The 13,426-nt window shown below is 40.1% G+C and overlaps 1 protein-coding gene across 11 annotated transcripts in view; it reads right to left on the bottom strand.

Moving 5' to 3' along the window:
* LOC114907025 (peroxisome proliferator-activated receptor gamma) overlaps window positions 1–13,109 on the bottom strand; it is a 215,479-nt gene extending 202,370 nt beyond the window's left edge. For 9 of the 11 annotated variants that reach the window (XR_003796610.1, XR_003796608.1, XR_003796609.1 and 6 more), the window contains exon 1: window positions 13,013–13,109. The gene's annotated coding sequence lies outside the window, so the exon portion shown is untranslated. Of the gene's footprint in view, window positions 1–12,001; window positions 12,073–13,012 lie in introns of those variants that run through there. The other 2 variants (XM_029242129.1, XM_029242125.1) reach the window with 2 other exon arrangements.
* Window positions 13,110–13,426: the final 317 nt, after the last annotated feature.

Genomic DNA, 13,426 nt, shown 5'->3' with positions numbered 1-13,426 from the left:
CATTGTGCTTCTCAGTGTTGTACGTATGGGTACGGGTCACCTCTTTGCTCTGGTAGGAGATGAACAGGTGTGGCTGCAGGAAGATGATGGCAGGGTGCCCAAGGGTGGAGAGGGTGCAAATTCCCTGCGTTGATCTCTTGCTAAGAGACTCCTACCTTCATTCTACAAGCACAGATGAAGGTCTACTGAGAAAAGTGGGCATGCAGAGATGTCACAAGGCCACATAAAAAAAGGTTCATCTATTTGCTTTGCTTTTATATGTACATCAGTTCCTTTGTCTGGTATTTTTGATTTGAAGTGGCTCATAAATGTGTATCTATCTTGTAAAAGGAGATTAACTGTGAAACAATTACGGTAATAATACTTGTGATTCATACATGAAATCGCTAAGCGTATAATTATTTTATATATTAAAAACAAATGAAAAGGTTAAAACTATGTAGTGTTTTATCTAACAATTGCCAAAAAGTTTGAAAGGGAACTGGTTTTATTTTGTGCATGAGTAATAAGTCTAAGTAACATCTTGTATCACACATCCTTATGAACTTTTCTCCAGCTGTAGTACTAAACAGAATTTGTTACAGTTGCCACTGGAAGCCTCCAAGCAAGAAAATAAAACAGTGCTCTGGCCCTTAGGCCATTTAAAACCTGTTCTTCTGACCAGAACAAGTAAAAGATCCAACCTAGAAGGCTGAAGGCTATAATTAACATTTTTTTCCCTTTCATATCCCATTTTGCCCGCTTTAGGAGAGCAAAATGGAAATTTCTTCTGGCATTAATTTCATATCATTATGAGTTACGAAAAATGTTAAATAAAATAGAAATAAACATTTTAGAGAGTAATTTAGGCAATTCCCTAAACATGTAGAAAACAGTAGCACTGAGAATCCCACATTGAAAAAGCACAAAGTTGTCCTCAATATCCAACCAAGTTTAAAGTACTTATAAAGTACTGATAATGTGCCCAAGTCCCCTGTACTGTAGGCTGTGAATTAGGGAAGGTATGCAGGCCATATATATGTAAGTGGAATAAGAAGAATTACAACATTCATTCCTACTCTCTAGGAATTCACAATTTTGTTTACACAGAACTTGCACATAAAACTTATAAGACCTGACAGCAAACAGGCAGCAAATACAACGTGTGATACAGAATCTGGAGCGCATAAAATTACATTTCAGAGTAGATCTGCCTTCTAATTATGTTTTACTTCAGCTAAGATTAAAGTTAGTTTGCATTTTCTGAGTTCAAAAGCTGGTGGCCAGGGTAAATATTTCACACACATGTTGTATGACAAAGGAAATCAACCTGAAGTTTAAAGCTTAACATGCATAATAAGAACAAAATAATTGTGTATATGCGCTGTATTTTGTGAGGATTGGAGGTCATTCTAGCAGGCATGGGCAAATACACATGAATTGGAACTTCCCTGGTGGTCCAGTGGTAAAGAATCTGCCTTCCAACGCAGGGGACGTGGGTTTGACCCCGGTCAGGGAACTAAGATCCCACATGCCGCGGGGCAACTAAGCCCATGTGCCACAAACTACAGAGCCCACGCGCCCTGGAGCCTGTGCGTCACAACTATAGAGAGAAAACCTGCACGCCACAACTAGAGAGAAGCCTGCGCACCACAGCAAAGAGCCTGCGCTGCAATGAAAGATCCCGCACACCTTAGCGAAGAGCTTGCGGACCGTAACTAAGACCTGACACAGCCGAAAAAGAAAAAGAAAAAGAAAAGAAATAAATATTTTTTAAAAAGGCATCACCATCTGTTGGGGATGGGCAGAATGGCTGCACTTTATTAAAAAACAAAAAACAAAAAAACAAATACACAGGAATCGTGATATGGCCTAAAGACACAATGATGTCAATACGCTGTGTTCCCATCACTTAATTATTTTCTCAGCTTTCACTGTGTGGTTATTTGCCTGCCTAGTGCTAGCTGCTGGTCCTCCTACCCGGTCTGAAAGGCACCTGTCCCACCATCTATAAGGCCATGTCACCAGGTGGGCAGATTTTGTTTCCTATATAAGGATATTTGGTGCTGAAAAGCAAGCAGTCATTTGATAAATGTTTATGGATTTTGAATAAACCATGGTCAAATCTGTAAAATCTGAAGGTTTTGGTTACATCTGCATTGAGATGCACTTTAATATTCCATGTCTATATATGAAAAAATTAATTCTTTTTAACTTCATATAAATTCCTTCAAAATCTATTTTCCTTATCATTTTTTCCCAAAAGTTTCATGCTGTTCAGGATTTCTAAGTGGTCAGTAATATATTTTCTGCAAATTTAAAAACAACTGAAATGGTAGTCAGACAACTGGATTGTGAATATAGAAGTTGGAAATAGCTATAATACTTAAATTGACCAAAGGATGGTCATTTGAAATAAGATCTGGGTCTCCCTTTACTCAAATATTATATTCCAAATATGTAAAAGTTCTAAATATGCTTTTAAAGGTAACTAGCTAACTTTATTTCCCAGGGAAAAAAAGTTGTGTGTTTTTTCTTTTTCACTTTAATGGGATAGTCCCAGTGAAATTTGTTTTACATTTTTGTTAGGCGTAAATAACTTTTTTTTGTAAATAAAGTTAGGAACTATATTCACTTGGATAGTTAACCATTTAAATATATCCATTTTGAGAATATTATAAAATAAATAACCCTTCTGCAAAGTAAGTACCCTATCATTTGGATTTTCAAGAATAGTTAATAGCTTATTAACAAAAGATGCATTCCTACATCTTTTGCTAATAAACTTTACTACTGAGAGAGAAATAAAGTAATATAGTAAATACATTATACATTATGTGTGATACATACTACATACATATAACCTAAAATACATAATAATAAGAGATTTAGGAAAAATATTCAAGGACACAGGTTTTTCCCTACTTCACACATAACTGAAAGACAGCCACCTGGCTCCACGCTGGCCTGGCAATGCTGCCGGGTCACAAGGCAGGGATTAGGCTATTGCCTACTCTTAGTCACCATCTCGCCCATTAACATCCTTGTTAAATCTGGATAACAATACTCATGAACGTCAGGAGGGATGTACTTGTCTGTCTTGTTCATTGCTTTATCCTCCTTCTCTGAAACAGCTCTCGGCACAAAGTAGGAGCTCAATAGATTTTTGTTGAAGAAGTTAAGTCTTCATTAAAAAGGAGCTTCTTCTCAGTAGATTTGCTCTGGGGGAGTATCATCACCAAGTTTGTGTTACCCACAAATTCTGAGAGCCATAAACTGAGTTTTGTTAGCTGAGGTTTGCCTTGGGCTGTATTGAGAATTAAATCATCAGAAATGGTAGGGGCAGGGCGGGGTGGGGGGGAGGCCAAAGAAGAGAGAAATATTACTTAGTATCCCTGATATAAAGTTTCTAAAAAGCTTTTAAAACTTTGTTTTCATTTAGATAAAGACTATTTCAAAGACATCAGACTGATATAAATTTCTCAAAAGAAGTTCCAAAGAAAGTGACAAGAAAAATGTAACCTGTAATCTGGGTCAAAGGCAAAACTACTTAATATTCCCTTTGGGATTTCTAGAACAATGCAACAGAAAAAAGGAAAAATTAATTAATTCAAAGGATATTGCTCTGTGTATATGTATTGTATACACACACACACATATATATTGCTGTGTATGTGTGTGTTTGTGTGTGTATATATATATATATATACATACATACATACATATATATATCTTTTACAGTGTTCACTCAGAGGTCTGACAAGATTTTGGGAAACCTCTACTCATTTGCTATTTTAAAGCTCTTGTTATTTTAAAAATTATTATCACAATTACATCAAGGTCTCATAATGACCATTTGTAGTAGAAGTTTACCTTCATGTGCTTCTCCATCAGCTATTTATGGTTATAAGTTCAGTATTCTGTCAAGAATTAGAAGACAAATAACTCTATCCTGAGGTTATTTAATTTTAGGGGAAAAAACCCATAATAGATATACATATTTTTTAAAAAAAGACTTAAAAGGGGGGGCTTGAAAATAAAATAGCTCTGGAAACCACTGTAAAAAAAAGCTTGGTTGTTGGTGTATGCTAAAGATCAAAGAGTGCACAGGCCCAAAGAAATCAACAAAATCAAACCTTATGTATGGCTGAGAAAATTAAGAGGCTGTGACAAAGATAGGATATTTTTTCCACCCAAATACAGGCTAGTCCAGCGGAGTACAGAGAAGTCCAATATATGAAGTAAAATTATGTATGAAATAAAACTGGGTATAACAGCAATGAATTCATGTAATGTCTCACATTATCGTCGATGGCTTTAAAGGAATAAAAAAGCTAGAGGCGTTCTCAATGTTTAATTTACTTTTTGCTTGATCTTTACTGATGAGCGTCATAGACATACTAAAAAAAAGCAATAAATGTAGGCTTTTAATTACAGACGTAATTTTATATTACTGGCTAAACTCTGGAAAAGAGAAAAATATAAAAACAAAAAGCCCTCCATACCTATTTTTTTTTTTTTTTGCGGTACGCGGGCCTCTCACTGCTGTGGCCTCTCCCGTTGCGGAGCACAGGCTCCGGACGTGCAGGCTCCGCGGCATGTGGGATCTTCCCGGACTGGGGCACGAACCCGTGTCCCCTGCATCGGCAGGCGGACTCTCAAACACTGCGCCACCAGGGAAGCCCCAATACCTCACTATTTTAATATAACTGTCATAATTTTTGTATAGTCCCTTCCAGGCTTTATATATACATGTTTATATAAGGTGGCAATCAGTGGTGCACATACATTCTTTATGTTACTTTTTAAAAAATATTTTTCAGGTTTGCTCTAGTTTTCTAATTTGTCATTGATAATTACATAACATTCCACCTAGTGATTACAACATAATCTACTTAACCATTCCCCTGCTGTTGAATAGTTATTTCCAAATATTGGTTCCTATAACAATGTTCGCATGAAGGTCTTTGTGTATGTGGCTTGTCCTATGTCCTACATTTCCTTGGAAAAAAATCTCAGAAGTGAGGGTATAGCAGCAGAGGGTGTAATATATTGCCCAATTGCTTTTTTAGCAGGCAGAACTAAGTGACAGTGACATCAGCTACACATAAGAGTACAAGTTTCTTCAATTCCTGAATTATAAAATTTTAGGATTTAAAAAAAACTGTCAACAATCGCTAGGACTGACACATTTTCTACCGTTATTAAACTGGAACTGAAGTTTACAAATCCATATCTTGTAAGTCTGTTTAATGTGGGTCCTCTAGGGCCATATCATCCTCAGAGATTTTATAAAATCCAGTCTTTGAACTTGGAGACTCAGGATTCATGGCAACCATTCTAAGGTAAGAGGAACCAGTGATGCTTGGACTAAGACGGGAGCCGGGGAGCCTCTACTGACGCAAGCTTATTGAAAACAAGACTGAGCTTCTCTAAGTGATAAAATGCCAAACCAACAGAGGTAATTTTACAGGATGACCTCAAGAGATTCTACCAATAGGATAATATGGCAAGGGACTTAACTATAGGCAAAAGTAAGGCGTACTAAAAATAATCCAAATTAACTGCGCAGAGCATTGGGCTCTAGGCTCTCAGATGGGATGCAGGGATCACCTGGAGTGAGAAGTTTCCAAACACTACATGTGAGAATCCCCTGAAGGGCTTGTTAAGGGACAGATTACCGGGCCCCATCCCCAGAGTCTCTGATTCAGTAGGTCTGGGGTGGGGCCCGAGAATTTGCACTTCTACCAAGTTCCCAGATGATGCTGATGCTGCTGGGCCAAGGACCACACTTTAGATTATTTCTTTATTCTTTTAAAATCATGTATTAAGTACCTAATAAGTACCATGCTATGTGCTGGAGATACAAAAAGGAATAAAACCAGTTAGTACTTGCTTCAAGAAATTAATACTCTATGTTTTTGTAGACATTGCACTGCTCTAGTCCTAAAAGTCAACAAACTTGGACCTTGTTGAAAACAAAGTTTAAAAATATATTATATTGCCTTTAAATAAAGCCAGGGTATTTCTAATTAGTTCCAAATGCTTTAGGAAAACATGTAGTAATCCTACAATGGCAAATGCCTGAGTGTTTTCTTCACTCTTCTGGATTTCACTAACATATGCAAATAATTTGTTACAGTATCTTCTTCATTTATATATATACCATTCATGTGTTGGTTCTCTTTCAAAACTCCATCCACCATATAAAAAAGAGAAAGATTTTCTATAAGTACTTGTCCGTACACAATCTAAACATTGTTTACAAAACCCAGGTAATTATCAACTGACAGAAAAGAACAACATTGAGTACAGTAAGACTTGGGGATTCTCTGATTTAGATTCAGACTTCAGTAACACCGTGGAAAAGTGAATGACAAGTAAGCAATATGCTTAGTCATACCCGTGAGGGTGGCCTATACTTGTTAAACACTGCCTATCAGCTGATTCACAGAATTAATGAACTTGCTTTTGAGGTGACTGCTAAGCTTCTATTTCTATCAGATACATGTTGGCTTCCCATAACTATTTTTGGCAAAAAAATAAAAGGCAAAATAAACTAGGTATAAAATTTTGTGATCTGTGGATCTGCCAAAGTATTAGGCATTATTTGTATGTCTCTGGCATATTGTTTATGACATGATTGAAAGACTCCTCTCATTTCAATCTATTAGAAAGCTACTTTAAAAGTCTGGAAGAACTCATGAAGAGATTACATAATTTGTTTAACGTCACAGAGAAAAGACATAGCGAGAGGTAATATTCAGATATCTAATTACATTAACCAACAACTAACTCCTGGCCTTAAATCTGATAAGATTTCTTGGATAAACTGACATTTAGGAATGACAATTTGTTTTTCTGAAGGAAAAAAATGGTTCAAGGAAGAATTACAATGCATGTTGATTCCCCCCCCCCCCGCACCACACAGCTTGTGGGATTTTAGTTCCCCAGCCAGGGATCAAACCTGGGCCCACTGGCAGCGAGAGCACAGAGTGCTAGCCACTGGACCGCCAGGGAATTCTCGTGTGTTGATTTTTAAGAGTAAACCAAATGCATGTGTGGGAGAACATATCCCTTCCTATCACGGCTATTTCAAGTGGCTATTTTCATATTTGGTTTCATGAAGGTTGGTTTATGGAAAACTGGGGACATGAATCACTTTAATTTTATTTTTCCTTCTCCTGATCCCCTCTTTCAAATTCCAAGTGTGTTTACTATTCCTTAAAAGCCTTGTTTGCAGGTAGCAAGCAAACCAGGAGCTAACCTTTCAAATTTTTGCTGAGGATGTCTTAAAGAATTAACCCTGCTGGAAATATTGGCATTTTGCAAGTGGACTCCAAACTTTCAAAGGACACAGATGGTGTTGGCGGCAAAATGAAGGCCAGTGGGGTGGGGTCAAGGTTAAGGAGCTCTTTCCAGCCCCTCATCGTTGCCCCTGGCAGTCTGATAGGTATGTTTCCCCATCGCCTTCACTGTAAAGGAATAGTTGTTACTCCTTAAACACACAGGATAAAAATATCCTCTTTGCGTTCACTTTCCCAGATCCTCTCCTGAAGCAACTTATAGAGCCCAAGAGAGAAACAGTACTAAGTGGCAACTTTAGAATTTAAAGCTGTCCTAAAAGTCTATGATGTCACCGAGGGGCAGGGTAAATTCTTAGAAACCAACCCTTTCATCCAGGTGTCTGTACAGTTACTGTGCAACCCACACGCAGATCTCTTACACTCCCACTCAGGGTATTTCCCTACTTTTCTCCCTCCTATCTACCTTCTCCTTATCTGCGGTAAACTGTGCAGACTTCTCACCCCAGGTCTGCGCTAATCTGAACTCTTCCCAGAGGGTCAGGAAATCTGTCTCAGAGAGGCTTATCCACACATCACAATTCTCCTAGATGAGTCCACAAATTAACGTGCTCCTTAAAAAATCAGTTAAAACTGGCAATGAATTTATTTTCTAAAAACCAGTGAAGTGGAAGAAAAATGTTTCTTAAACAAGACACTGAAGCAAACTGAACTAAACTATTACAGGATTGAGTGTAAATTCTCCCTGTAAGGTTTTAAATCTCTATTGCAAATGATTCATGGTACATGAATTGATGACTTCATTTCTTTCCTTTACATCTGAGAAATCACAGTAGAGCAAACAATCTCATTGCAGCCCGTCCCTCCAAAGATTTTCAAGTTGAGAATGGCCTGGTCGCTGGAATAGCTGAAGGTATAGCAATGGCTGTGAGAAAGCCAAACTAGAATGTGAAGAGAGTGGAAATGAGGGCTGCTCCCCACTCCCCACCCGCACAGGGGAAGCCACTGAAAACATGGAACACTCATCTACAAGCACTGGCCTAAGCCTTTCTTTGACCTCTGCTCCCCCATCCTTTGAGTTAGGTCCCCATTTGGGCTCTGTAGCTGCATACTCAGGGAACAGGGTGAGGGGTTCAGGCCTGGAACCAAGGCCCTTACTTGCTTGCAAAGGAGACAATAAAATGGATTATATAACAATCCATAAGGAGAATTTAAAATTTATTATTTGGATGATGCACAGTTAATTATATGCTTTTCCAGTGAGTCCCTACTAGTAAACTGTTGGGTTCCTAGGAGGCAGATTCACTTTTCAAGCCACTAAAAGTCTATTTTTTGGCTGCAGTTTCTTAGAGAGAGCCCCAAGTTTTATGACGAGCACAGCCACTATGTAGTCTTTAAGCTGTGATACTAAAATGTCTTTTGATCTGAAGGATCATAGGCCTCACTAAAAAACAAACACACATTAAGTATTTACAGGGTGCACCATAAAAATATGTAAAGAATAGAACTTTATCACATAAAAGCACAGCCTGCACCTTCTAAATGCATTAGACATAGAATCTGACACGAAAGGATATACACTGTGTCTACACAGGACTCACAGAGATATTATCAGTAAAACAAAAATGATTCCTAGGCTGATTTTTGTCTGAAGTCACCAGAGAATAGGAAATACAGTTTTAAGCTGAATAATGATGAAATTTCTCATTTCAGAAACGTTTTATAAATCGATCACCACATGGCAAGCATTACCTTCAGTTTATTCTTAACAATAATCTCACAATTAATACTAGGGTGAACTAAATAGTTGGAAAAGTATTAGCTCAATTAAATTCAGGGCCAAGGTCATATCATTTAAGATACACAGGTTTGCTGATAAAGTCTTAAAGTCATACAAAAAAAGAGCACAGAACAATAATTGCAATACTTTTCCCATTTCATTGATTAGGAAATGGAGATTTAGAATGGATAAGTGACTTGCCTCACCATAATAATTAAAATGGTTAAAAATGTAAACATTCACATTCTGAATTAAATATGTTATTAAAACATAGGTGTGCATTGACTGTTGAAGAAAAATATGAAGAATACATAAACCTGTTTTTTAAAATAAAAAAATGTAAGTATATACTATTATCGGGGATATCTGTTGTCTTAACATCTCCAAAAGTTTTCCCCAAAATACGGTCTATTTTATTTGAGCTGATTTCCTTTCAAGAACCTACTTAAGTACTGTAGGTAAATAAAAATTAAAACATGACATTTTTATTAAATAAGCTTCAAAAGATATGCCATATAACTCCCCCAAGCCTACCTCTGTATTGTGATACAATGCAAATAGTAAACGACAAAGCCGAGGAAGGTTACAAATAATCTTCAATTTGAAAATTGTTATCTAGAAGGCTATGAAGCTAACTGAATGTTGATATACTGGGGCTATCTATGCTAGCAAGGTGGTTATTTACAGATCTTACTGTACTTTTGTGGAGTCAAATTAGATCGGTTTCAAAGGACCTTTGGAATAAGCGTTTTAAATCGCTGCCCTTTTCGTTGCTTTTAGGCCTTAAGAGAGAAAGGGACAGGGCCTTAAGAGAGGTCAGCTACCCTCATGAGGAGATCTGTTAGGAAAAATAAGAAAAGCAACTTAGAAATTCACTTTAACAATTTTGAAGGTGTCAGGGGGCATATGTTTACGCCTATAGACTGGTGACATAACAAGTTGTCTCGATTAGTGATTAAAAAAAAATCCTCTACAGCTGATATTTATTTAGTGGAATCCTACGAGACCAAAAAGTTCTTCCAGTATATTTGCCACACCTTATGGCATTATTATATTTCTAAGTTCGAGTGACAGTGAATTCAGCAGAACACCCACAAGTTAGAATGACCAACATTTTCTGTCCTACCCATTGGACATATATAAATCCTATGAAAGAAGAGAAAGTAATAGACCAGGATATATAAAACATTTGTAAAGTATTATTTTAATATTGTTTTCATGAAAGTCTCCCGTTATTAAAAACCATTTCACAATTTGAAAACTAAATGAAATGTATTATTAATACCTGTGTATGCTTCCACAGCTGTGCCACTCACACAGCTTTCGAATACAAAATGATCTTGATAATTAGGGTTAGTGGCAAACATCCTTATTTTCAGAGAATTACAGAAGAGAAAAATAAGCATTTGTTTATAGTCATATAACTTACTAAGAGCAATTAGCTGTGATCAGTAATGTATTATTTCTAATGCATAATCCTAAAGTCATACATTTTTTCTCTGTATAAATTTTAATACACAGGAACAATACAACTTTAATGTCACAGGGATTTTGGAATTAATATTGTGATTTTTTTAAAAACTACAATTTAATGGTTTTTAAAATGTAGTTCTGAAAAATATACAAAGAAACGAACAGTAAGGAAACTAGTCCCTTCAAAGAAAATAGTGTATTTAATTATTAAAAATGCCAATTGCAAAACTATTTTCAAGGTATTCTAAGTTTAATAAAGAATATGACGCTGGTGGATATTTTAGTTTTAATTAAAAAAAGAAATTATATCCTTTTAAATTTAAAAGAATGAAAAAAAAGTGCCCAAAAAACTTAGCCTGGAATTCTCCAAAACTTTATACTTCACTGATGCCATGTTTTCATAGCAGTTATCATAAAAGCAAGAAACAAACTTTTAAACATGAAAAAGTTCTGATTTAAAAATTAAATCACCAGGTTTCTCCCCCCTTCCACTGACTTGCAAAAGATTGAGCAGTCGGTCACTAATTGATTCTAAGATCATCGGCAAGTGAAGTGTCAGATATCATTATAATTTAAATAAAGGAGAATGATGAGAAGTACACATTAAGACAAAAATGGATGCTTTTGTAACCAACCTCACTTTTTAGCTAACAGCATTCATTTTACAATTTTGTATATTAAAGAATACTATGGTGCCGTACTAACTTCAGAGTGAATCTGATTGAAAACAGACAACACAAAAATTGTTTTCAAACCTGAAAAAGATCTTTGGAAATATCACTGCAAAAGCTAACTGGTAGCATCTCTGAGTATTTTCTACAGAACTTCCATAGGAGTGGAAGGTATTTCTTTAGAAAGAAGCTGCAATGAGTGTCTATGTCAGTCTCTATTCCAAAAGGGTTTTCTAAATCATCTAGACCATCAGGAGGTCCTGTTTTCAGTCAGCGATTGATCACTTAGCTATGAACAAGAAGACTGCCACCGAATACCTGGGATCTGTCCAAGAACTGCCCAGCTCCTTCTAAAGGGTGTCAGTCACTGCTCTCTCAATAACTCCAGTTACAATTTGTTTCATGAATGATAAAAAGTTAACATGAAAATAATGTACTTTAAAATCAAGTTTTTCATACAACTCAGTCATCTTGCCTGGTTTTGTTTTCAGACGATGATCTATACAAATTAATTTTACATTTGACCCCAATTTTGAAAGGAAAAGAAGAAAACTTCAGCTTCTTCATGACAGACTAGTTTTTTTTTTAACTTTATGCTTCTTAAAATAATTGACACTATTTTCCCAACCATTATTCTCAGACCCAAGTGAATTAAATTCTCGCGGTAAAACAAGAACACAACAAAATAGTAACGATATAATATCATCACCACGATCATCATGATCATCATCTTGCAAATTTGGGACGCATCACCAACACATTTCAACAAAGTGCAGTTACAGAAGCCGACTCACCTAAGCAACGGGAGTTAAGAATTTAGAAACGCAGCCTTCTGATCACCAGCAGAGGTAAAGGCCCCTTCTTTACCTAACAAGTGACCTTATATAAAACCAGCAGATAGGTTACTCCCAGTTTCTGCCTCCTTACCTCAGGCTCCTCCCCAAATACCGAGACAGAAAGTACCACAAATACACACCCACTTTCCACCCCTTACACGGAGGGACCAGAGACTTCGGTTAAGCTGCCCTACCTCTACCTACCCCAGTCAGGCTCCGAAGAGCAGGAGTCGAGCCTGGCACGTGGAGGAACCAAGGCGCCGGCAGGCCATCTTCCCGACCACTGCGGGGCTGGGAGGGGGCCGCGCTCTCCATCCCCTGCCCTCCGGCAAGCCAGCCCCCATCCCCGGCCCTTCCACTCGGCTCACCGCCAGCAAAGTGCTTAAGGGCACCTAGGCTGGGTGACTCCCAAGTGCGCCCCTAACTTAACTGTCACCACGACCCCGCAATGGTCACTGTCTGGGTGCTGGAGCCGGACTCCGTCGCCGCGGGACGCACCCGCACGGGATCCCGTGCCCGGCCCCGAAGTACCCCGGGAGCAGCTCTCGGACCCTGCGCACTTTCGCCGGGGCTCGGAGACCCAGGTTCTCTCAGACCCCCGGTCAGGCGCGCGCCGAAGGGCCCGTCACGGCCGCGCGGAGCGCACGGGCTAGCGTCGCCGGTGCGGACCGCCGCTCTCCCCCGCGCGCCCCGCGCGCAGCCCGTGCCCTCCGCCGCCTGTGTATTAGCCCTGCGCCGGGACGTCTCCTCAGGGCGCGACCCTCGGCCGGGACCTGTCAGCCCCGGTGCCCTCGGACCACGACCCGTCCGCCCGGGGCCCCTCCGTCCGAGAGCCCGTCGGCCCCTGCTCCCCGGAGCGCGCCTCAGCGCGGGTCCCTCCGGGGCCCCGCGCCCCTCGGCGAACCCCTCCGTCCACGGGCCCTCGCCCGGCGCCGCTGCCCCGACCGCCCCTGGCAGCCCGACCCTGACCTGCGGCGGTGGCCTGGCGGTCCGCTGCGGTGTCCCGGTGGCCGACCCAGCGCCCTAGGCGGCGGCGGCTCCGGCTCGGGCTCCGAGTGCGGTCGGCCCCGCCTGCAGCCGCTGAGCCAGGCCGGGCCGGGGGCGGGCGGGGGCGGGGGCGCGGGGCGGGCGGCGGGGGGGCGTTCGAGGGGGAGGGGAGCGGCCGGGGCGCCGCCGCCCCGCGCACAGTAGGACTCCTGCTCGCCGCGCCCACCTTCCCTGGAGCCCCTACTCTGCGCCCGGCCTTGCTTGTTCCTCACAGCCGCCGCTGGGAGGCGACCCAGAAATGGTCCCATTTTCCCTGAGGAGGGACCGGCCGGAGCCCAGGAAGATGCCCACGGTCACGTCGGGGAGAGCCGAGGTGTGGAGTTCCGGAGCTGCCCT

The sequence above is a fragment of the Monodon monoceros genome, unplaced genomic scaffold, assembly GCF_005190385.1.
Source record: "Monodon monoceros isolate NGI ecotype Baffin Bay Population unplaced genomic scaffold, NGI_Narwhal_1 Super_Scaffold_3, whole genome shotgun sequence".
Classification (NCBI taxonomy): domain Eukaryota; kingdom Metazoa; phylum Chordata; class Mammalia; order Artiodactyla; family Monodontidae; genus Monodon; species Monodon monoceros.
The sequence above is the reverse complement of the archived record's forward strand: the minus strand, read 5'-3'. Positions and strand labels throughout refer to the sequence as shown.